Source organism: Equus przewalskii, chromosome 26, assembly GCF_037783145.1.
Source record: "Equus przewalskii isolate Varuska chromosome 26, EquPr2, whole genome shotgun sequence".
Taxonomy (NCBI): Eukaryota; Metazoa; Chordata; class Mammalia; order Perissodactyla; family Equidae; genus Equus; species Equus przewalskii.
Genome location: NC_091856.1, coordinates 28,002,141 through 28,024,806, shown reverse-complemented (window position 1 = coordinate 28,024,806; position 22,666 = coordinate 28,002,141).

The following is a 22,666-nucleotide window of genomic DNA, read 5'->3' as shown; positions in this document are numbered from 1 at the left end:
TAATCCTATTACAGACAGAGAGTGAAGAGCTGGGAGCAATTATCCTGTCTTCTATAGGCCTCTGTGTGAGAAGATCATCCCAAGAGATTGAAGGAACTGGATTTGGGATAGATCCGTTGAGGCCCTGGACCCAGGTAATGCTGGGCAGCATTCAAAGAGTGACCCAGAGACCCAGAGGTGGAGAAAGGGAAAGCCTGCTCCCCTCCCCTAACCCCCATGTCTCCCCTCCAAACTAGAATGCAATTTGGATAGCTTGAGGGCTCCTGGCAGCAGGGGACAGCAAAGGACAATCTTGCTGTGACTGGCAGCCAAGAGAATATAAGGGGCACCAGCACAGGGAGGCCACTCCTCCCCTGAATGGCTGGCAAATGACCATGTGGCATCTGGAGCAGAATGTCGTGTTCTGAGTGCTTGCCAGTCCTCCCATCCCTGGGGACAAACCAAACAACTGGAGAGACTGGTGTCATGGCTGAAGTCTTGTAGGCAACTAGGCAGGGACCAGGACCAGATGGGACTTGGGGGCTAAAGTCAATGGGATGGCATTTGTATTTATAGGCTGATGAAGTCTGGGGTGGCTGGGCTGCCACTACACTTCTACTCTAAGGATATCTATTAAAATTAAAAATGCGTATACTCTTCGAGCCAGCAGTGCGGCTTTTAGAAATTTAACCTACAGAAATATGTGCATATAAGCATGTTCCTTGCAGTATTGCTCATAACTTGGCAAGATTAGAAACAATGTAGACATCCCTCAATAGGGGATTAAATTCATTCTGAGACATCTGTACTGTGGAATACCATGCAGCAATCTTGTTTAAGTGAGGTTGTTACAGATATGGCACAATGGTCATAACATTGTTACACAAAAACAAGAAAGTTGCAAAACCGCATGTATACAATGATGATGCCATTTTTGAAAAAGTTGTTACTACTACAGATCTTGATTATGCACAGAAAAATGCTATATGGAAGGTTAGACAACAAAATATTCACAAAGGCTCTCCTGTGGGGTAAAGGCACGGGGAAACTGTCGCTTACCTTAGCATGCGTAGGCAGTCAATGAGTGCTTAAGAGAGCCTGTGCTGCTGTCCCACCGCCATGATGGGACAGCATCCAGGTAGTGCCACCAACCAGCAGTGACCTCTGCAAGACAAGTGACAATCGTCTGCCTCCATCTTCTCCTCTGTAAAATGGGAATAATGAGACTGACCTCAGTGACCCAACAGGTTGGATCTCCTGTTCCACCACTTAGCAGCTGCAGGCAAGTCACTTATGCTCTGTATCGTGGTTTCCCCATCCATCAGAGAGAAATTAGTGTCACTACCTTAATACAACTACCTTATAAGTTGTGGCACATGACATATGGTAAATACGCAATTCATGTTGGTTGGTATATGGTTGTGTGATGTTTTATTGAGATACACTTTACATATCGCAAAATTCACACATTTCAATCATTTTCAGTAACTTTACCAGTCAGTGCAACCGTCACCATAAATTGATTTTAGAACATTCTCATTCTCCATAAGATCCTTCATGACTATTTGCTGTTGATCCCCATTCACACACTCCCAGCCACAGGTATCCACTAGTCTTTCTGTTTCCATATCTTTGCCTTTTCTGGACATTTCATATAAATGGAATCATACAATATGTGGTCTCTTGTATCTGGCGTCTATCTCCTAGCATAATGTTTTCAAGGTCCATCCATGATATAGTATATGTCAGTAGTTTATCCCCTTTAATTGATGAGTAACGTTCCATTGTATGGATATACCACATTTCGTCTGTCCATTTACCAGCTGATCAACATTTAGGCTGGTTACAATTTTGGGCTATTATGAGCAATGCTACTGTGAACATTCGTGTACGAGTCTTTGTGTGGACACATCAAACCCCAGGACTGGGTCTGAGGAAACTGAGAAGAAGGAGACCGTGCCCTCAGGAAGCCCCCACAGTGCAAGGAGTCAATCACTGACCCTCACAAGCCAGGGTGACAACTGCTAGGACAGGATGTGCAAGGGGCCTGGGGATGCAGGGCAGCAGCCAGAGCTCAGGTCACTGAGTGCCCCATTTGCTGGGCCACAGAACTAAGTTGTTTCTGATGCTCCCAATAGTCTGTGACATGTGTCCAGTAGAAGTTTCCTTAACTGACCTGCTTTTAACCGATTTACTGGACTAATGGCTGCCCTCCATCCCCTGGTCAAGACATATTGATGCTGCCCATCAACGCTAATGGCTCAAAGTTCTAGAACATTCTCCATCCAATTCAAGCTCTGCCCCCACTGGCTGAGTTGTGAACTACCAGAATCAGGAGAGTTTGTTTCCAAAAAGGTGTGGCCAATTTGTATTTATTGTTGTAATTATATAATTTAGCTAAATAAAACAAAAAAATAGTGAAATCTGAATGTAAAAAAAAAGAAAGTAATGTTTTGAGAAAACCATGTCTAATGCTTTGGAAATATGCAATGAAGAAGAATTGCTAAAAATAAATCTGTTGATTTAGTTTTGGGAGAGATTTGGGGTGGGAGGAGATAATGACAATGTAGAATTCCAAATTCAAATTGCTTCACAAGAGTCCTTGCATTCCATTTAAAAAGAAAAAAAAAGAACTGGAAATCTTTAGCAATGCTCTGTGGGTGCCTGCGAAACAGACAAACTAGAACTCTGGCCAGAGGAAGGACCTGAACGCAAAGCAGCAGCTTTGGTCTACACTGACTGCTGTATTAGAACAAAATGTGTAAGGTATTTACGGATCCATTTTTAATGACTGTCTTTCTTAGCCAAACTTTGGATTACCTAGTCAACTGCTTGGCTCGATCAGGTTAGCTGAGGGGTTTCTACTGGATTACTATGCCCATTTTACAGATGAGGAGAGTAAGGCTGGGAGAGACGGAGTGCCTCGTTCAAGGTCACACAGCCAAGAAGTCTTGGTATTGAAAACTGGGCCTAAGAGACTTCTGAGCCAGGATCTTTCCACCCCACGGTCTCTGGTGAGTGACTGCATTGCGTGTGAACTAGAGACTGAGTGTGAGGGTATGGATGTGAATATGAGTGTATGTGGATGCGGGAGGGAGTTGTGCAGTGACTGAGAGCGTCAGTGGGTGATGGCATGAGAGTGTGAGCCAGGCGTGCATGTGTGTATGCATGCGCATGTGTGTGTGTGTGTGTGCATGCGAGCACATGTGTTTGCAACATGCATGTGGGCTCAGTGCCAGCCTGGCCCAGCTCCTGAAGTTCCCTCTGATAATTGCGCTCAGAAGCCGGTCCCCATGCCCCCAGCGTGGACTCCATGGAGGTGTCTGCTCTGTGCAGAGACAGGTCTAAATAACCCGTGGGAGGAGCCACAGGGATCTGGACTCCAAGGAGGAGGCTTGTGCATAATCAGGTCACAGCCCAGAAATGACCCTCCCTCCTCATCAGCTCTCCACTGCAAGAGTGCAGAAGGTGGCCAGCCCCGCCGACTCCTACACCCTAAGGAGGCGCCCAGCCACACGGGTGATCTCAAGCCTGTCCCCTGCTCAGCCCCGAAGAGGCTGCCCACATGGGCCCAGCAGGGGCCCCCATCATTCCAGGTGGCAGCCTCACTCTTTCCCAGGGAGCCGGGTCCTGGGCTCTGTATGGGATACGTGCAGGCTCAAAGAAGCCCCATTTGGAGCCCCTACACTCTGCTATCCTTCTTGAGAGCATGCAGGTCCCAGGGCAAATTGAGATGGTGCAGGGGAAAAGCCAGGCCGGCTGGGGTGAAATTGCTGTGGCTCACCTGGAGGCCTGAATGATGTGGCACTTGTCCTCTCCGAGGCTCAGTCTCCCCATCTGTTAAATGGGAGTGGCGGCACCCTCCTTATGAAAGGCAGGAAAGACTCACACTCAGAATGACCTAGGTCCAGACTCTTGTTCTGACACTTGCTGGCTGTGTGAGCTTGGGCAAGTGACTTACCCACCCTGTGCTTTCGGTTTTCTCGTCTATCAAATGGGGATGATACAGTACCTATCTGATAGGGTAGCTGTGAGGGTAAAATGAACTAATATATGTAGAAACTTAGAATAAGCATGCAAGACACATAGAGCTCTGTCTGTTTGCTATTGTCATTGTCATCATTAAAATAACCATTTTTAACCTTGCAGAGTTTGGGTGAGCATGAAATGAAATGCACCTCGCCCAGTGCCCACAGGAGCCCAGGACATCTTGGGTGCCACCCCCCAGCCTGGGGAGACAATGAGGATGGACCTAGGACCCACCTAGTTCCTGTACCAGCCTCTCCTGTCCTTTCTAGGGCATAAACACCCTTCCCACGTGCTCAGGACTGTCTGCTGTGAGTGCACTTTGTGTCTCCTGCCTCATTTAGTCTAACAGATCTCAGAGGAATTCTTGTCCCCATTTTCCAGATGAGGTAACTGAGAAAGGTTCCAGGGGGTTTTACCGCCACCCAGAGGTTGAGATCCCAGAACATTCGAGTCAGAAAGTCCCTGAGGACTCATCCACCCCGGGGGGTTTCATCTCCTATGGATCTAGGACTGACTGTCCCAGAGGTCTGCTTAAGAAGGATTTGGAGTCTATATGGCACCTCAGATGTAAAACGTGCTGTGATTGATTAGTAATGTCTTCCACGGATGCAGGAGAGTGATGTGGTGACACGTGCCATTGGTCAACCTGTTCTGGTCCATCCCCCTTACTTGGTGTGTGGCTTAGCAATGGGACCCTCTTGCCCATGGTCTCAAAGGAGACAGTGCACCGTGGAGACAGACCCTGCCCAACCCAAGCTCTTGGCCCTGCCTGGCACTGGATCATTTCTGCTTTCTTGGGAAGATGTTTACTCAGTGCATCTGCCCTCTGTGGTCCTGGCTTCTAGGAATCAAGGCATTCAGAGTGGACTGAGAAGCCTGTGCAAGGCGGCGCCTGCCCCTGCCACTGCCTCTGCCAGGTCCAGGTAAGTCCCATGCCCCCGTGGCCTCCCATTCTGGAGGTGTTTGTTATCCAGAAAATTCAAGAGCTGCCCCAGCGAGAGGAAGGAAGAATGCAGGTCTCTGAATACCATCAAGCAGCACTTGTCACCCACGGTCACTGGGTGCAGCCCTGACAAGGCTGCTCCTACCATGCGAGGGGGCACCGCAAGAGTTCACACAGCAGAAGATGCCAGCATGGCAGCCAGAGCAAACAGGATTGTGCGAAATACTCACATACGCACACAGCCATTAAGCAAATATTTGAAGTTCACTTATGTACACAGATACATGTATGGTCACAGATTCACACTCAATAATAACAGAAAACCCAGAGAATATAGTGTAACAAATACCCGTACACACCTACCACCCTGAGTTAACAAAAGTAGACAATCCATCATTTTTGCTTTAGACACTTTTTATAAAAGAAACAGTTGTTGAAGATTTTAAAACTGAAGTCCTTTGTATACCCCTTCCTAGCTCCGTTTCCCCTCCTTACAGAAGCAAGCACCATCAGGAATTTGGTATGTATCCTCCCAGGTCATATTTAGAATCCATGAACAATACACAGCATTGTTGTGTGCGTTTAAAAATTTTGCATAAATGGTGTCATATTATACTTGCCATTTTTCAGCTTACTTTATGCACTAGTTTCCTGGGGCGGCCATAAAAAAGCACCACAAACCAAGTGGCTTAAAACAACGGAAATTGATTCTCTCCCAGTTTTGGAGGCTAGAAGTCTGAAGTCAAGGTGTCAGCAGGTCACGCTGCCTCTGAGACCCTGGGGAGAATCCTTCCTTGCCTCTTAGCTTCCCATGGTGGCCGGCAATCCTTCGTGGTCCTCGACTCGGAGCTGCATCCTCCAATCTCTGCTTTTATCATCACGTGGCATTTTCCCTGGGTGTCTCTGTCTTCACGTGGCATTCTCCTCTCTGTGTGCCTGTGTCCAAATGTCCCTCTTCTAAGGACACCAGTCATATTGAATTAGAGCCCATCCTAATGACTCATCGTGACTTGATCACAGGTGCAAAGACCCTATTTCCAAATAAGGCCACATCCACAGCACCAGCGGTTAGAAGTTCATCATGTGTTTTCGGGGGACACGTTTCAACCTATAACACTTTTAAAAATTAAAATTATACTTTTTTATATTTATCCAATGTTGATATATGTAACTCAGTGCCATTTGGTTTATGGTATGGTGTTCTACTTTGTAAATAGATAACTGATTTATTTAATTACTGATAGACATGTGGGTTATTTACAAGTTTAACATCTTCAATGTTTCCTTAACTCTGGTGCAAGGATTTCTCTAGGGTTCATTCTCCAGAGCAGAACTCCTGGTCACTTGGTACGCATATTTCCAACTTTCGTAGATATTGCCAAATTGCGGTATCAGAGAGTTCACATTTTCTGACATCCTCACCAACACTTAACAGTGTCAAACCTTCCAACTTTCGCCAATTTTATGGGTATGAAATGGAATCTCTTTGTTGTTTCATTTGCATTTCTTTGATAAGCAGTGAGGTTAAGCATCTTTTCTTGTGGCTACTCACCATTCCTGTTTCCTTTTACGTGAATTGTTCATTTCTCCTCCCCATTTTTCCATTGGGTTGTTTGTCTTTTTCTTATTGACGTATGGGAGTTCTTTGTATATTTGGACGTTAATCGTATGTCTGTTATGTATGCTGCAAATGTCTTCCCAAAGACTCTTGCTCAAATTTTCTTTGTAAATGCCTTTTATTGCACAAAAGTATTTGATTTGGATGAGCTTAAACTTAACAATATTCTCCCTTTATGATTTCTAGCTTTTGCATCTTGCTTAAGAATGCAATCCCTATCCCAAGCCATAAAGAAATTCTCTTATTTTTCTTCTACAAACTTTTGAGGTTGTATTTCACATTTAAGACATTAATTCATCTCGTTTATTTTTGTGTATGGCGTGAGATAAGGTCTAATTTTAGTTTTTTCCATATGGAAAGCTTCTTCAAACTCCATTTTCGAATCATCCATCCTTCCCCCTACAAATTTGTAATAGCTTGTGATCATACACCAAGGTCTAATACAACTTGGGTCTGTTTCTGGGCTCTCTTTTCTGTGGTGTTGATTTATTTGTCCACTCCTGTGCTAATAGCAGGGTGCATTCATTATCAAAGCTTTGTAATAAATCAGAAAATTCATCAGGATTAGACCCCTTCCTTGTTCTATCTCAGATCTGTCTTAGCTGTTCTCTCACTTTCACTCTTCTGTGTGAAATTTAGAATCAGTTTACCAAGTTTAATGAGAAATCCTATTGGAATTTCAAATGGGATAGCATTGATTTTATGAAGTTAATTTGGGAAAAATTAAAGTATTTATGATATTAAGTCTTTCTTTCCATGAACATGGTACATATAACTTCATTTATTCTTTTGTATGTGTATGTGTGTGTTCTTCAATAATATTTTGTATTTTCTCCATTGAGTTACTATACCTCTGTTGCTAGTTGATTACTCGGCCTTTATAGTTTTCAAATCCTATCTTCTTTTCTGTTACACTTACACTTTCTAATTGGTTATTGCTGGTAGATAACCACACTGTGGGTTTTCTATGTTGGTCTCCTATTCAGTAACCTCAATTTTCTCACTTTCTAGTTCTGGCCAGAAGGACTAGGAGCTTTGGACTTGGTGTGTTCCAGGGCCCCAAGGCAGGATGCAGTGTAGGCTAGGTGTTTAGAGCATGAACTTGCCATCTGAAGGTGAACCTGGGTTTGCCACTTATCAGCTATGTAAGTCACTTAACCTCTCTGAACTAATGATCACACCCATCTTCTGGGTTATTTCGAGGAGTCAGGGAGATAAAATGCATAAAAGTACCTAGCACAGTGCCTGGCACAGAGAAAGTGTTTAATTGATGCTGGTCCTTGTAATTATTACCAAGTGGCTTCTCCTGCATAATCGGGGAGACAACTACGCACAGTGAAATAAATCAGTTCCTGCATCTACTCAACATGGAGCAGCCATACAGAATTGCAAGGGTTTGCAGCTTGATCACAAATTAACAACCATAGTCAGTGACTGCCCTAGTGACTGCTGATTTAGGGCTCACACTTAAAACCCATTTGTTTTCTCTGTCTGCGCCATTTCAATACTCACAGCCTCCCAATCAGCAAACCAAAGCCTGTCATCGATTTGAGAAGCTTTGGAGAACGCCCGCCCATCTCTCTGGCCCTGCCCCACGCCCCCACATCCTGAACCACCCAAGTAAAGTGGTGAATATCAAGTGCTACAGACTCAATGTGTCTCCCCAAAATTCGTATGTTGAAACCTAACCCCCAATGCGATGGTATTGGGAGGTAGAGCCTTTTGGAGGTGATGAGGTTATGAGGTCAGAACCCTTGTGAATGGGATTAGTGCTCTTATAAAGGGGATCCCAGAGAGCTCCCTTACCCCTTCCACCATGTGAGGACACAGCATCAAGACGGCCATCTATGAACCAAGAAGCAGCCCTTGTCAGACACCAAATCTGCCGCCAGCACCTTGATCTCGGACTTCCCAGCCTCCAGAACTCCAGATAAATTTCTGTTGTCTATTAGCCACCCAGTCTATGGTATTTTGTTATAGCAGCCTGAACAGACAGACACCAAGTCAGACCATCCCAAATATGCCCTCCAAACAATTCATGCAGCTACTTCTTCATAATGTGGAAACAGACAAATGGGCAAACATACGATATATCAATTGTATTGGCATTATTATTAGCATCACTGCAACTCCTAATACGCTCTAATCGCTGTTTACCCAGGGCTCAAGTCTGACATCTCTGAAGCCCAGTGCCCAGGAGAGAACCAGACAGTGGGTGTGGTTGATCAAAGAGGAGAAATGGATCTGGGTGAGTCAGGGTTTTCTAAAACACGGTCAAGGGAGAACCCGAAACTACACCCAAAAAGGGCTCTGTGGGATCACGTAACATTTCGAGCTGTGGATGACCCTCACGTGTTTTGTTCATAGGCGCCATCCCTGGCCAAAGCCCCACCTCCCAGGACTGCCCCAGCCAAGGGCTGTGGGAACTGCAATAATAGGATGCGGTGTATGGTGGGCCCTCAGTAAACATTGCCGATGGCCCACTGCACATCGGGCACTAGGGGAAGCACTTTGCAGACATCGTCTCCTTTAGTTCTCCCAACAAACCACAAAGGGAGGGAACATCCCTCCAAAGGAACCATAGCTCAGAAGGGGCGGGGCCAGGAAGTGAACCCAGAGCCGTTCTGGGGTTTTTAGTTGAGTTGTTGTTTATTTCCAAATGGCTGAATGCTACTGTAGCCTGGTAAGACTTGTTCCGGGTTCAGCAAGTGTCCTCAGTCCTCAGCAGGGTCTGTGAGTAGGGCCACGGGTCTGTGAGGGCATTTGAACCCACGCTGAGTATTTTCATCAGACCGAGGAGTATTTGATGGGGCTGGTAAGGACTTCTGCTCAGCTACTGGGGATGGGGGCAAGACCTGAGCTCCTCTCGGGGTGACCCGATTGCCCAGCCAAGGCCAGGGCCCTGGCTCTAGCATTTCCCTGGGGGTGCCCCTCTGGCAGAACAACATCTTCCCAAACTCCGGGCAGCAGCTGCTCTGACTTCACGGAAATAGCAGAGGCTGGCGCACCTCACCCCTTCCCCGCCCACCCTCCCTAAGCCTGAGGCACAGCTGGGGCTGAGTTGGGTGTAGGAGGGGGCCTCTGGGGACCTGATCATAGAGTCTACCCTGGCAGAAGCTTTGGGGCTCAGGGACTTTCCCCCACCTCTTAAAACCCACCAGAGTCAGTACTGCCACACACAGCAGCCTGGGGCATCAGTGGAGAGGGACTGAAACAGGAGACTGCCAGGCAGATGCCCAAAGACCCCAAAGCCTCAGAAGCCATTGAGTCCACCACTCCCCTTCCCATTGCACAGGTGGGCAGAGTGAGGCCCCAAATCAGACTCTGTACAGGCATGCCTAGCAGGTCTGCCCTTAGAGACAGTATCTTGGCTGATTTTGTTCACCCTTCCCTGGGAGGGGCCTGAGAGAGCCCAGGCACAGCTCTTACCTCCCTGGCCTCAATGCCTGTGCTTGATCTTTCCCTCTGGAATCCATCCTGGAATTCATCTGGGTCCCCTGAGAGCTCTGGGCTCACCCTCCATACGACACTCTCTATGTACTCCTTTTAAAGTGATAACAAATCACTTGTTGACTTTTCCAAATTTCTTTTGTAACAAAGGTAGTACATGCTTTCTTAACTATACACCTGCCCTATGAGCCAGCAACGCCACTCCTGAGTATATACCCAAGACGTGAGTGCATATGGCCACCCAGAGACCCGACACACGTGTTCGTGGCAGCCGTGTTCCTCATGGACCCAAACCGGAAACAACTCAATGCCATCAGCAGGAGCCTGGATAAACGAGTCGTGCAGTTCTACGACGAGGTCCTACACAGCAATTGGAAGGAAATGACCCACTGGCATGTGCAACAACGTGGATGAATCACACCTTTATTATGTGGAGCCCACGAAGCCAGACGAAAGAGTACTTACTGTATTATGCCACGCACACGAAGATCAAGAAGAGGCAAAACCACTCCAGATGATAGATGACAGGATAGTGGTTACCTCTGCCGGTGGATATAGACTGGGTAGGGGCAGAAGGGAACTTCCTGGGGTGCTGGAAATGTCTACACCTTGATCTGGGTGTGGGTACGTGGGCGTACATACATATGTAAAAAATTATCAAACCATACCCTTATACACACACTTTACTGTGTGGATGTTCTACCACATTCAAAAATAAAAAATTTTAAAGTACATACAAGCTAAAAACCAAAAAAAGTACATGGTCACTATTAGGAGTTGACAAGTGCAGAGGTCTTTAAAGAATGCCCACCCCCACACCAAACACTTCCCTCCCTTTGTCCCTGTGTGCCCGTCTCCAGCTGCAACCTGGAGAAACTCCAGGCTCTGTCGAGAGACGCCCTCCCCGGTGGGACCTGCCCATCCACTGCTGGGATTCCCAGTGGGAAGGAGAATTCAGCGGCCTGCGCTGGGGGCCCTGCTGACCCTTAGAGCCTGCCCCAGGACCTGGGGTCCATCTGGAGGAATGCTCCCAAGACAGGGAGATGGGCCAGGCGGACTTTCCCGCCTCTGAGTGGCTCCTGCCCCCACGTACCCACCCCTCACTTGATGGAGGCAGAAATGGAAGCTCCAGCTCCCCGCCCCCCAGCCCACCTCCTGATTCACCCCTCCGAGTCCTGGTGTTCTGGTATTGCTGTCCCCTTTCTTCAGGAGGGCTGTCAGGAGGAGGAGCCACTGAGCTTGGCAGGAAACACACTAGCCACATGACACAGGTCAACTCTGCTCACTCATGCTCCTCCTGAGCCATCCAGAGGAGCATTCAGCCACCAAATAGTTAGCAACAGAGCCTTCAGCCTGTCTCTGTCCTCTCCAGGGACCCCAGGGCTTGGAGCAAAGCAAGGAGCCCACACCCCAAGTTAAGATCACTCAAGAATCCCAAGAGATTGGAAGAGAAATGGAAAGTAAAGGTGTCTCCACCCCCTGCTTTTACATCTCCCATGATGAGGAGCCCACTACCTGTGGGCGGCCTCTCTCCTCCCTGGCTGGTCCTGACTCTGAGTGTCGTTGCTCACACAGACAGGAAATTTGTGGCTTATGGCTCCACCACTAGGGTGACCAACTTGTCCTGATTTGGCCAGGACTGTCCTAATTTTAGTGCTGAAAGCCCTCAGTCCTGAACAAACCAGGACGGTTAGTCACCCTATCCCATCCCTGCCCCATTCCTAGCTCCACCCTCTGGGCCACTTAAAAGACATATCTCAGGGCCTCTCTCTGCATGTACTAGCCCAACCACCACCCCAGGCCCCGTGGTGCAGCATTTCTTCATTCATTATTTGTTGCCATTCAGAATGACCTAGACACTTAAAGCCTGGGCTCTGGAGCCAGACAAACCTAGGTTAACATCCTGGCTGTGTGACTTTGCACATGTTACTTAACCTCTCTGAGCTTCTATTTGCTCTTATCAAAGTAGTGATAATAAGCATCTCAAAGGGTTTTTGTATGTAGTAAAGGAGATAATGAATGGAACATGCGAGGGCGAGGCACCTCGTAAGTACCTGGTAAATGCTAGCTTTTATTCTAGTATTCACTCATCTAAAAAACATTCATCATGTATTTATTTACTCTGTTTGAGTTCTAGTCTAGGCACTGAGGACACACAAATAACCCAGACATGCTACCCTATGCACACCAAGATGTTCACAGGCTGGTGTGGGGAACAGAAGAGGACACAGGCGGTCATTGTCCAGCATGAAAAAAGCTGTGAGGAGACAAGACAGAGGGAAGGACTGCCTAGGAATCTTCCCAGAGAGGTAACATAGGCCCTTGTCTGAGAGAAGCCAAGGGAAAGGGCATTCCATGGAGGGACTAGCACAGGCAAGGGCTACTTCTAGGAGTGTGAAACAACATGACCCAAGCAGGGAGTAACAAGTAATTCAGTACTGCAGAGTCTACGCTGGATGTGGAGGATGCCAGAGAAGGAGGCAGTTTAGAAAGAACATTTTTTTCTTAATAAAATAGGAAAATATTTAAACACAATAAAATGTGTTTATTTCAACCCAAAAGCCAGCATCGTTCTTTAAGGGGAAACACTAAAGGCAGTCCCTTTTTTGATGGAACACTATTATCTAGCATAGTTCTGGAAGTACCAACCCACACAATTAGACAAGAAAAAGAAATAAAAGTATAAAAATCAGAAAAGAAGAGGAACATTGATCATTACTTACAGAATCAACTGAAAAATCACTGTAAATAATCAGAAAACTCAGTAAGGTGGTTGGGTGCAAAATCAATATACTGAAATTAATAATAAATACAAAACAGCCAGTTAGAAAAGATGACAAAAGAGAAGTCCCTGTTTACAATAGCAGTAAAAAAGGATAGAATATTTAGAAACAAATTTAACAAAAATAAAAGGCATAAGATTTGTTGGAAATGTACTTCAATAAATTGCTGAGGGGCACAAAAGAAAACTTGAACATGTAAAATGGTTTTGAGGAGGATGACTCAACATTTTATATATATATATATATATATATATATATATATATATATATATATATAAACATAATTATGGTGAAAATACCAATAGGAATTTTAAAAACAAGGAAGCTGGTTCTAAAGTCTATATGGCAATATAAGTAAGAAAATTCTGAAAATCCTGAAAAAGAAGAGAAATGAGTGGGGACTAGTCTTAAGAGATATTAGAACATAGTATAAAGCTACAATATTTTCAACAGTATGTTACTGTTGCATTTTAGACAGATGTATCAATGGAACCGAAAGGGAAATTTGAACTCATACTCATAGTGGGTAGAATTGTGTCCCCTAAAAAGACATATTCAAGTCCTAACCCCCAGGACTGAGAACACGACCTTATTGGAAATAGGATCTGCGCAGATGTAATCAAGTTAAGATGAGGTCATAAGATGAATTAAGGTCATCTTGGATTAGGTCCTAATCCAATGGCTAGTGTCCTTATAAAAGAGGGAAATTTGGACACAGACATAAACACTGAGAGGAGAGACCACATGAAGACTGAGGCAGAGAATGCATTTACCTGCCACAACCCAAGGAATGCCAACGGTGGCTGGCAACCACCAGAAGCTGGGACAGACGAACCGGATGGTTTAGCCACCATCACACAGGGAGCCTGGCCCTCCTGACGTCTTGACTTCAGACTTCTAGCCTCCAGAACTTTGAGAGAATAGGTTTCTGTCATTTCAAGCCACCTGGTTTGTGGTAATTTGTTTTGGCAGCCTCGTGGAAATAATACAATAGTTAAATGTCTATAGGAATTTAGTAAATGACAAAAGGGACATTGCTTATCAATAGCAGAAAGATGGATTACTCAACCAGATAGCCATTCAGAGAAACAGCTGAACCCCTACCTCACACCTTACACCAAAGTAAATTCTAGAAGAAATAAAATCTGGGAGTAACCTCAAAAATGTTCTTACAGTAAGGAAGGCCTTTTAAAGTTTAAAATTTTTTTAATGAATCCATAAATGAAAAGAAAGATAAATTTGGCCACATAAAATTATTTTTAATTATTCATGAAAAATAATATAAACAAAGTCAAAAGACACATAGACTATAGACATATCATATGTTCTCGACAAAGGGCTGATATCCTTGCTATTTTAAGAGCCCTTACATAGCAGGAAGGAAAAAAAACTAACCTAATTAAAAGATAGACAAAGGACATAAGCAGTTCCCAGGAAAGGAAATGTAAATGATTCTTAGTCATATGAAAACATGGTCAACCTCCCTTGTAGCAGGAGAAATGAAATTATAGCTACGAGATATCATTTTATATCTAACAGATTGACAAAGATCAAAAAGTTAGATAACATGCTGTGTTGGCAAGAGCGTGGGAAACAAGAACTCTCATTCATTGCAAGTGGGAGGGCAAATTGGTACAACCTCCCTGAAGAACAATTTGGCAATATCTAGGTAAATTAAAAATCCACATAGCCTTTAACCCAGCAACTCCACTTCTAGGAATTTACCATATGAATACACTTGCACATGTGCAAATTAATGTATGGATGTGGGTATTTATTGCAGCTTTGCTTACAATAACAACAAATTGGAAACAGCCTAATTTCCCGTCAGTAGGGGACTAGTGAAACAAATTACGGAACTTCCATTCAGTGGAACACCATGCACTGTTTTAAAAGAATGGAGCGGTTTTATGTTTCCAATGTGGAAAAACGTCTGTGCTACGTAGTTAAGGTCGGGGGGAAGCTAAGTGTAGAACAATGAGGACAATACAACAGCATTTCTGTAAAAACTATTTTGTGGACCTGTTTTCATAGGCATAGAAGATCTGAGAAGATGCACAAGAAACAAGAGAGACTGCCTTTAAGTAAGGAACCAGGATGCTGGAGCAAGGAAACTGCATCCTTAATACCTTCACAAGTGTTAATTATTCCCCTCCCAAAATCCAAATATATTAAACCAAAAAAAAAAAAAAAAAGCCAAAACATAAAGAAAGCAAAAAAAGTAAAAGTCTTCATCTGGGAGCTAAGTTTAAATCACTTCCTTGGATAAGTTATTTCAGCTCTTAAAGCTTAGTTTCCTCATCTGTAAAATGGGGACAATAATATGGTCCATCTCAAGGATGTGTGTGTAGGTGTGGGGAGAGAGAGAGAGGAAGCAAAGCCGGGAAAGGTTAACAATCGGTGAATCTAGGAAGGGTATATGGCAGTTCATTGTATTATTGTATTATTACCTTTTCTGTAATTTTGAAATTTTTTCCAAATGAAGTTTTTTAAATTGCTGATTCTTGTGTCCCACCCCAGCCCCATTAAATCAGAGTCTCTGGAGGTGAGGCTGGTGAACCCACCTTTTCTCCCAGGCATGCTGTTCTTTGAGCACCCCTGGACCAGCACAACGCTGGGGTTAGGAACCTGGTGACCTGGTCACTGGGCCACCCCAGCATCTCACCGCAGGTGCTTCCTGCATTCCGTGGGGCTCAAGTAAAGAGAGTCCTTTTCCTGGCGGGCACTTGCAGCACAGGGCACTGGGAATCAGGGGTCAGGGGAACGAGACCGACTTCCCCCGGTTAACTTGGGGGAGAAGAACCCTGCACTTTCCCGGGACTGAGGAAGAGGAGCGGAGCCGGGGTGCCAAGCCCTACCCCCGACCCACCGCCCGGGTCCCTGCGCTGGGCCTGTGCCGGGACACGCAGGGAACCCCGGCCCTGGCCAGGCCCCCATCAGATAAGGCCGCCTCCGCCTCCCCCGCCCTGGCAGCCCTCGGACCGGCCGAGGAGTTTACGTAAGCCTGTTGTTGATGGAAAAACAAATGCACCAGCAGGCGTGTTTCCTGGCCTGTTCAGAGCCGCGGGCCGCAGACGCTGGCTCACCCCGAGAGGCTCCGTCCTGACAGCTCCCCGGGGGGAACTCGGGCGAAACTCCGGGGGTCCCCTGTGCTGGAACACCGGCTCTCAGGGGGCCACCCAGAGTCACACCCTCAAGCCCAGGCCACCCTGCACGTGAGCCCAGCATGTAGGAGGTGTTTAATTAATGCTTGTCCTTCCCCTCTCTCCTGCCGGCCCTAGCACCAGCCCGGGCCTCCAGGGGACTCAGCTCTGGCCCCACCCCTGCCCCAGCCTGGAGCCCAGGAGGCGCCGGATCCAGGCATCCATCAGCACCGCTCCACTGAGTGCTTGCTGCATGCCCGGCCCTGCTCTGGGGGAGTGAGGGGGATGGCGGTATGGGAACCAGGAGAGAACTGAGAATGCGCAGGGCTAGGAGAAATCTCATCTACACATGGAGGATCCTTTCTCGCTTTTGAAACGGAAGGAGAGCCGAGGCAGGCCTTCACAGAGCTGTTGAAAGAAAGAAATGATACAACTGATGGTGGATCTTACTGCCTCCCTTTGCCAGGAGGGAGGCGGATGACCAGGGCTCAAAGCCCAGTTCTGCCAGCTGCATGACCTCATCACCTTATGCCCAAGTCTCTTTATCTGTAAAATGGGGTAATATTCGTACCCACTCAAGTTATTGGAATTAAATGAGACATTTTGAGGGTTAAATGCAATAATGAATATTAAACTCTTAAATCATATTTATCGTAATTTCCAGCGCAAAATTTCACACAGGAACGTGTCACTATAGATGTAAATATATCATGCCTACCTGCCCTTTCCATCTCAGCACAGACATTTGCCTTTCAGGGTGCGCTTTCCTGACCCCCCAACATGGGCCAGGTGCCCAATTACATTCCCTCCCAAGTCCCACTTCATCCCCTCCTCCTGGCAGTCCTCCTCGCCCATGTAACCACCCCAGGCTGTGGGTCTTCCCCATCAGACCGTGCACCCACCTTGTGCCAGGCTCCCTGCTGGCTCTGGACACTCAGAGGTAAGCCACATTTTGACCCTGTCCTCTAGTGGGTCCCAGCCTGGAGAAGAAGAGATAGATGTGTACACAGAGCAAGAATCAGTGAAGAACCCTGCGGATTTGGGAGTCACTACGAGAATGTTAGAAGAATTCCAAAGAATCATGTGGACACAGTGCTGGCCTGCAGCCTGATGCACAACAGGTATGCCCCCCAAAGCATAATTACATAAGATGACGCTATTTAATAGCGGACAGACCTGGGATCAAATGCTGGCTCTGCCACTTACGTGCTGTGTGACCTTGGGCAAGTCACTGTCTTTCTCTGAGCCTCAATGTATCCATATATCAAGGGAGATGCTAATATTAAATACCCATCTTAAGGCTCTGGTGAAAGTCAAACAAATCTATGCATGTGGAAGCACTTTCTAGATTATCAGAAGGTTAATCCCATCAGCTACAAACTCTCCTATCAGTGCCAGTGGGGGGACAGAGGCTTCGGTCTCAGGACCCAGCCCAGACACCCCTTTGTTTTGTGACCTATGGCTGATGGCTCAGCCTCAGTTTGCTCATCTGTAAAGTGGGAATAACAGACCTACCTCCTAGGGCACTGTGAGGAGCCAAGGGGATCACAATAATAAGAGTTAATGCTTGTGGCACACTTATTCAGTGCCAGACAGGCCACACAGGGTTTTAAAGTGATTTCTTTTTATACTAACTCATCTCCTGTCATTTTAAGCTGGGGAAATTGAGGCAGAGAGGTTTTAAGCAACGTGCTCAAAATCACACTGCTGGGAAATAATCCTGGCAGTCTGGCTGGCCCTGGAGCCCAAGGTCCTAACCACCTTGCCTCATTGCCTCCCCAGAGCTTAGAAATGGCACACAGTCAGGCCTCAGCACACAGTAGCCATTATAATGATTCTATTAACGTAAGCGTTGATATCATCATGATCTTAATTACTCATCAGTCCCTTCCCAGAGCAGGGCAAGCCGAAGCGCTTTGGGCCTGGGTGAGTGCCAGCTGAGAGCTGGCGCCAGGAGCCCAAAATTCAGGCGAAACTTTATTTCCTCGTCACACCCGATGAGAGTCAGCCCATGGGGTGGTGGGGCAGGCGGGTCCAGCACTGGGACTGGCCCTGGGGTGAGGATGGATGTCACAGGTGGCCGTCTTTGCCCCATCTGGCGCCAGATACCCACCTGGCTCCCAGAGCAGGGCAGGGCCAGGAGGGGGAGGCAGGGGCAGACACTGGGCCTTTGTGTCCTGCTCCCCACGTGGCCCAGCCCAGAAACCTGTTTCTACCCCCACCTCAGGCTGGGTGAAGGGTGCGCAGTGCCCTCCTGGGAGAGGAAAGAATTCCAGCTGGAGTCGGGAGTCAGGCCAGTCCCCTGGCTCCACTACTTTCTGGCAGAGGGTCCTTGGGCCAGTGGCTCCCGGCTCTAGGCCTGGTTGTGTCATCTCCAAGATGAGGCATGGAGAGCTGGACTCAGGTCCAGGGAGGGGTTAGGGACGGGAGAGGAAAGGAAGATAGTCCTGGGGGGGCTGTAGTAAGGGGACAGGGAAGGGGCCTGGCCATCCCTCCTTTGGGCAGAAATGTGTCAGCCCCTCCTCCCACAGGCCCAAATCACCCTTCAGACCCAACACACACCCCCAACCTGCAGCACACAAGCAGACACCACCCTAGACACCTGTGTACACCTGAACACTCATCCCAGTGTGAACACACAGACTTACACACACCCCTTAACACAGACACACACACCTGATCACAGACACACACACACACACACAGACCCCTAATCGTAAACACACACACACACTTGATCACAGACACATAGGGACACACACTCCTAGTCACAGACACACATGAACACACACCCCTGAACACAGACACACACAAACACACACCTGATCACAGACACCTACATCTCAACAAATACATAGACACCCCCAAATTAACACCCACACCAACATGACCATGCACACAAATACACTGACACCAGAACACACCCGCTGACCTACACCCACCACGCCTCAGTGCACACCCCACCGCCCCACCCACCCATCACACATCCCGCAGACAGGCTCCAGTCCCCGTGGAGGCCACCGGGGGGCAGAGTGAGCCCTGGGGGGATCCACGGGTGGGGGCCTGGAACTGGACCTCCTCAGCCCTTCCCATAAGTGGGGAGCACTTCAGGCTTGAGCCCAACACCCCTGCCCCAAGGCCCCCAGGAATGAGCCTAAAGGAAAGGAGGGCATTTGGGGGAACCCACCTGTGTGCCCGTCCCTGTGCTGTGTGCTTCCATGTTGTCACAGCCACTGGACTGCCTCACGCAGCACCTGGCACACATTAGAGACTCACAATGCTCACTCCGGTTCGGAAGCTAAGGAAAGCGTCCCGAGCCCGAATGGATCTCGGGCCTCTGACCTCCTCCCTCCGGGAAGCCCATCCACGCAGACCCCACGGTGGTGAGGAGGGTGGGGTGGGAAGCCCGGGGCAATGCCGCGGTGCACCGCCAGGGGGCGCCCGGCCGCCCCGCACCGGCGTCCCTCCTCCAGTCCACGCGGCCCGGGCCGGCTCCCCTCCGAGCTTCGCTGGGGCCCCGCGGGCGCCCCCGCAGGATGTCTCGGTTCCTCAGCCCGCCGGATCCAACCTCGGCTCCGGCTTCCGCCCGCTCCCAGTCCCCAGGGACCTCCTCCGCCGGCTCCGGGCCGCAGCCACCCCCTCTGCCCGGAACCGCCTCGAAGCCCACTCCCACCCCAGGCTCTGAGAACCTCCGAGGCCATCCCCGGGGGGAGCTCCCTCCCTCGCCCCGTCTCATGGAGCAAAGACTCATAAAGGTGCCTGAAGCGAAAAACTGAATTAAATAAATAGCAACAGCTCCCACGGACAGAGCATCTGTGCCCTGCACTCTGCTGAACGCGTGGCTGCGTGAGTGATATCACGCGATGTTCACAAAACTCTGGAGTAGGTGTAACCGTTACCCCGTTTTACAAATTTAAAATGCTGGAAGCTCAGAGAGGGTAAGAAATTCGCCCAGGATCCCAGGAGCAGTTAAGTAGCAGGACAGCGTCCAGGGCCACAGCTCTAAGGGTTAGACCCTCAACCACAGTGGATACCCATGCTAACGTTTATTCTCTCCAGGATTTAGGAAATATTTAAGGACCCACCACCTGCCCGGCATTGGGTTGGGTGTAATATAAAGACGAAGACAGAGACCCTGAGTTATGGTGCTTACAGTAGCAGGAAAAAAGAGCAAAATTGTCCCAAAATATGCACCTACAGATTCATCGTTAATTTTCTTTCTAAAGATGTCGCTAGGAATCCTGTGCCTGGCATTTTGCCGGTGTCCTGACTCAGGCAGGAACAGGCCAGACTCCAGTGGCCCTGTTGTGGGGTGGAGGTGAGGGTGTGAGTGGGGACCAAGAGATAATTTCACCGCCGTGTGGTGAAAGGGGCAGAGTTACAGAAGGGTCAGGTGGGGAGAAGGCTAAGCAGGGAAGGCTCCAGAAAGGAGAGGGCATTTGGGCAGGAGTTTTTGAGGGGAAGAAGAGGGCTAGGACCCCCAGGCAGAGGGCCCACCCAGCATGCTGAGCATGGATGAGTGTGGTGCGGGCTGACTTTAAGCGCAGTGATGGGTGGATCCCAAGTCCCGCACCAGAGAGGTGAGCAGGGACGGCTTGTGTCTGACTCTCAAATACCGGCTTAAGGACCAACTTGCTCAGAAGGGCTGGGAAACTCAAAGAAGGGAAGCAATGAGTAAATGTTCCAGGTCTCTTTCACACCTCCCTCCTGAGACTCAGAACCCCCTGAGAGGAAGGACGGGCCAGCGCTCTGCTGTCTCAAAGGCATCAAAAACTCGAGGAGTCCAAACCCCAAATCCCTGATCATCTTCCCCCATCGTCTTCCCAATGACTTTCCCCATCGCAGTGAGAGGCCCCACCATCCACCAATTGTGGCTCTGCTCCCTCTTTGCTCTCTCTCCCCCTATAGCCAGTCCCTCTCCACTACCTCCACCCAGGCAGACGCCCCATCATTTCACTGACCTCAGGAGCCTCCTCACATCCATCCCCATACCCTCGAATCCTGGCTCATCATTCCCAGATACCTGGTGCTCTTGGAATAAAGACTCAGGAATGCTGCCTGGAAAGCCCATGGCCATGTCTCCAGTCCCCCTTCCCACCGGTCTGGCCCTTGCTCTGAGAGCTCCAGCCACACCGGCCACCTTTTAGTGCCTTGGACCTGCTGGGCTCAGGACCTTTGCATGTGCTGTTACTCCTTTTTCTCCCCCTCCCACCTGCTGAGTTAATTCCCACTCACTTATCTCATCTCTCAGTGATGCCTTTTTCCAGGAAGCTGTCCTTTCCCTCACCTGTGTGTATCCTCTCATGGTCCCACATATGCCTCATCACAGATGTCACTGAGTAGTTACTTTTGAGGCTGTTTGACATTTGTATCCCCCACTAGACTCTGAGTTTCATGAGGGCAGAGACCGTCTTAGTCAGTGGTGTCCCCAGTGACCAGCACAAGACTTGACACTCAATAAGTGTCCTTTAGCAGGTTGAACCCAGCTCTGCTGCTTCCTGGCCGGGTAGCCTTAGGTAAGTCGTTTCTCCTCTCTGAGCTTACACTGCTCATTCCTGAAAGGAACAGGCCAGGTGGGCAGTCCCCGACTCAGGCTGCCTATCGGAATCCCTGAGGGACTTTTTAAAAATGCACAGGCAATCATCTTCATCATCATTGAATTGGGAGTGGAGAGTGGATGCAGGTATAGATGTGGCAAGAATGAGTGAATATTGATAACTCCGGAAGCTGGGCGATGAGTACATGGGGTTCATTATACTCTTCTGTTTACTTAGTATATGTTTGAAATTTTCCACAGTCAAAGGCTTTTTATAAGATACACGGCCTGGGCTTCTTCCCAGCGAGGGGAGGGGAGCCAGTAAGGGTATTTTGGAAAAGCTGCTGGAGTGGTTCTGAAGCACAGCTCTGGCTAGAGGATCTCCAAGGTTGCTTCCATCGCCAAAGACTCGACAGTGGTTCTCTGCTGCCCACGCAGGTGCTGTTTGCTGGTGGAAAATACCACTCCCTGAGCACATGCTTCTGCCCTTGCCCTTAATCCCCCTTTGGGAGACACTTCTAGGTCACTTGCCTGATCTTTGAGCTAAAAAAGTTCCCCAAAACAGCAACCCCTGTTAGCAGCCTCTTCTGGGCCCCGTCGACCTCCTGAACCCCCAGTCCCAGCTGTGCTCATACCTGGTCCGCTTCCGCTGGACACCAGGATGGGCCTGAACTGTCTAGGTGCTCCCCCAGCCATGGAGCCTGGATGCTGAGGGATTGATATGTGTTAGCTGAATTTCTTGAACTGCCACAAAAGCATCTTTGTGGCCCCCAAGCTGTGTGATGCTGGGCAGATGACGTCTCCTTGGCTTCTTTCTCTGTGAAATGGAATGAGAATGCCTGCCTCCTTCCTGCGGTAGGAAACCTCAGTGAGACAATGTGTGTAAAGGTGTGGCAAGTTGCGTAAGACTCTTACCACATGCGGAGCCAGACTCCCTCCGTGGGGCTCCCATAACCCTCTCGGGCTTCCCTCATGCTGGACAGTGGCTGGCTGTTGACACGTCTGTCTCCCAGAGGGCCTGGGAGCTGGAGGGAGGGGCTGTTGGCCAAATCCTCTCCATGTGCCCGATCCCCAATGCCCAGCACGGGGCCGAGGCGAGAGGGAGGTACGGATCGGGGGAAAGGTAGAAAGGAAGGTATGAAGGGCTGGTACTCCTAGAGTCCCCAGGGCCAGAGGGTCCAGGGT